This window comes from Pan troglodytes, chromosome 14, assembly GCF_028858775.2.
Source record: "Pan troglodytes isolate AG18354 chromosome 14, NHGRI_mPanTro3-v2.0_pri, whole genome shotgun sequence".
In the NCBI taxonomy this organism is placed as follows: Eukaryota; Metazoa; Chordata; class Mammalia; order Primates; family Hominidae; genus Pan; species Pan troglodytes.
In genome coordinates this window covers 84528622-84532166 of record NC_072412.2, presented here as the reverse complement: position 1 = coordinate 84532166, position 3545 = coordinate 84528622, and the positions used below count along the sequence as shown (strand labels likewise).

At 39.2% G+C, this 3545-nt stretch overlaps 1 pseudogene; it reads right to left on the bottom strand.

Annotated features, from left to right (window-relative positions):
* Positions 1-1542: 1542 nt before the first annotated feature.
* Positions 1543-3244, bottom strand: LOC737630 (60 kDa heat shock protein, mitochondrial-like; annotated as a pseudogene).
* Positions 3245-3545: the final 301 nt, after the last annotated feature.

The following is a 3545-nucleotide window of genomic DNA, read 5'->3' as shown; positions in this document are numbered from 1 at the left end:
GACCCTGGAGTTGTTGAAATCAGGTTGGCAGTGGGGCAGCCTGGAGACCAAGTCCGCTGGGAAGGCCTAGAGCCTGGTGGGGGATCTTGCCTGGTTCTAGTGCTGGTCTGGAGGCCCAGTCCTTGGGTAGGGGCCTAAAGTCTGACGCCATGGAGTCAGATCAGTGCTAGATTTTACTGAGGAGGGTCTGGTTTTAGAGTCTGAGGCACAGTCCTGTGCTCACTTCCTTCTTCCTCTCCTAGGCAGTATCTGTCTCCATGCTGTGCTGTCCAGGGTTGAAGAATGGGCAATGTGGCTAATGTCCATCCTACTCTCCTCAATGCATCTTTTCTTTCTGTGCTACATCCAGACACTATTGTCCTTCACCAGGTTTCTTTAGCACTTGGAAAGATATTTCCGTGTGTGGATAGTTGTTTGCATTAATGTTTCTTCAGGGAACAAGCACTGGAGAGTTCTATTTCTCCATCTTGCTGATGTTCTCACTCCCTGAACCTATTTTGTAATAGAAGTTTTTAGAACTCCGAACTCCAATTAACAATCAGCCTTTTTCCCTCTCATATTTGCCACCTAGTGTTACTGACTTTAAACTGCTCTTCATACTCTTGAACTTTACAGCTTATTTACTGGTTCATTTATTTTTATTTTTTGACCTGAGACATCTTCTTAATTTCTAGTGAGCTAGAACAGAAATAAGGCTACTACTCCTTTCACCCTGTTCTTTGGCAGTGTACCCAGCTTATATTCACAGCAGACTCACAGATTACCATCTCAGGAATACAAACAAAGGATTCTCTCTTCAGGTGTTTGCTTAATATCCATTTTTCTAGGACATCTTTTTCCGGCCACTCTTTTCTTCTAGACTCAAGTGCTTCAGAAGAGTTGCCCCTCTTACCTAATTGTCAGCCGGTTATGGTGGGCAGTGAGCAAATGTCAACTACTATGTCTTAAATACTCACTCAGCATCTAACATAATCCTTTACTCATAATTCAAATGGTCCTTAAAAGTACTGAATAAGCCTTTTTTGCATGAGAGCCAATTTGGGGAATTTAAAAATATCTTCAGGCTGCATTATTTAAAATTTTAAACTAATTTTTATTACACAAAGGCTGTCACAAAATTGGATATTTCTCTACTTTGTACACAATTTTTCTTACTCTCCGCAGAAAGGCTGCTTCTTCTCATCTGGTGATGGCAAGCACTAAAATCCTGATTTTAATAGAATGGCTGTAAAAACGTCTCAGTGATTTAGGTTGAAAGCACTATATTGGTTCATGGCTTTGCACCCAATATCAAGAATGTACAAATGTTTTTTCATTCAAAAATACAAAATAAATTATCTGTAGGCATGGGCAATGACAGCAGTAAATTATTATATATTGTCAACTGAAACCAGTAACTGATGGTTATGGTGATTTTCTTAAATTTCAGCCAGGCTTCCCTTCAGTCATTTTCTTCACCTGACTTCAAAGTTATTGTTGAGGAACACTGTTTTGAGCTTCCTGTCACAGTTCAACAACAAAGGTAAAGCACTCTTCTAGGAATTAGAACAAACCATCTCCCATTCCACCTATTGCACTCATTCCAGGGTTCTCTTTTTTAGGAATTTCTATGACTATAACTTCTGCGGTAGGTAACAGAGAGGCCACCTCAGCAGCATGCAGTAAAGCAGTTCTCACAGTGTTTGTTGGGTCAATGATTCCTTTTTCTACCATATTCACAGAATCTCCAATCATAGCATCATAACCAACTTCAGAGGAATCTTGCATAATTTTTTCAGCTATCAAAGATCCTTCAACACTTGCATTCTTAGCATTGGTCATTGAAGGAATTTTGAATGTTCTTTTAATAATTTCTATGCCACTTAAAAAAATCGTCATTAGCTGGAGTTAATGAGTCCAAGGCTGGAATGCACTGAAGCAGAACAATGCCATCTTCAATAGCAGCTCTTGTAGCATTAAGGACATCAGTAAATCTGTCTTTCTTGTCTTTCACCTGAACATCACTTGTCTCACCAACCATCAACACGGCTACTCCATCTGAAAGTTTTGCCAGATATTCATTCAGTTTTTTCTTTTCATATCCACTAGTTGTGATATCTAACTACTCAATGATTTCTTGAATACATTTTTCAATTTAAGCCTTGTCATCTTTTCCTTTTAATAGCATAGCATCATCTTTGGCCACAATGACCTCTCCAAATTTTCCTGAGTCATGAGGCTGAGCATCTTCAAGATTTAGGGTTAACCCCTCTTCTCCAAACACTGCACTACCAGTAGCAATAGCCATATCCTTAAGCTGGCTCTGTTGTCACCGAAACCTGAAACTTTGGCTGCTACAACCTGAAGACAAACTTTTAGCCTATTCAAGATGAGCGTACTTAACGTTTCTTCATCAATATCTTCAGCAATTGTGACCAAAGGCTTAAGGTAAGCACTGGCAATTTCAAGAGCAGGTACAATGGACTGGACACCAGAAATGTTCTTTTCACTCAGTAGAACATAGGCATCCTGGAATTCACATTTCTGACCTTTTGATGTATTAATAAGCATGGAAAAATGTAGCCTCAATCAAACTTCATGACTTCAATAATTTCTAACTCATCATTCAATGTTTTTCCATCTTTCACTGTGAGCACAACCTTTCTCCCAACCTTTTTCATTGCACCAGAAATGATGCTACCAATTTTTTTTTGTCTCCCTTTGCAGAAGTTGTAGCAACCTCAGCAGTTTCTTCAGGGGTTGTCACAGGTTTAGACTGCTTCCTAAGTTCAGCAATTACAGTATCAACATCTAACCTCACACACTTCCGATTTCCACTGGATTAGCACCTTTGCTAACCTTCTCAAGGCCTTCTTTGCAGTAGAGCATGCCAGTATGGTAGCAGTGGTGATACCATCCCCAGCTTCTTTATTTGTGTTATTAGCAACATTTTGAACAAGTTTAGCTCCAATATTTTTATATTTATCCTTTAAGTCAATTGACTTTGCAACAGTCACACCATCTTTTTTTACTTTGGAACTTCCTCAGCTCTCTTCAAAAATAACTGTTCTTCCCTTTGGCCCTATTGTAATGGCTAGAGAATTGGCTAAAAGGCCTACACCTTGAAGCATTAAGGTTTGGGCATCTGCACCAAATTTTACATCTTTGGCATCAGCCTGAGGAAGATGAGGCTTCAGTACCCTGGACACCAGTCTTATTTGGCAAAAAAAAAAAAAAACAAAAAAACTGTGGGTAATTGAAGCATTTCTGCAGGGCTGCAGCAGGGCGTGCGCACAGTGAGACAGGTCATTGGCGGTGAGTGAGGGACAGAGTGTAGGGCCCATTTTTTTTTTTAATTCAAAGTGAAAATAGCTTCATCACATCCCATAGAATTATTTCTAAATTTTGCCATAATTAAGAGTACTGCTTTATTAAGCAAAATAATGTTAATAAACAAACGGTGCTGCTTTTGAAGCCACAACAATGTTGCTATCTGATCCTATTTGAGATGTAGTAACTCATACCACATCTCTACTCATTCATATCTTACATTTTTAAAGTTCTTT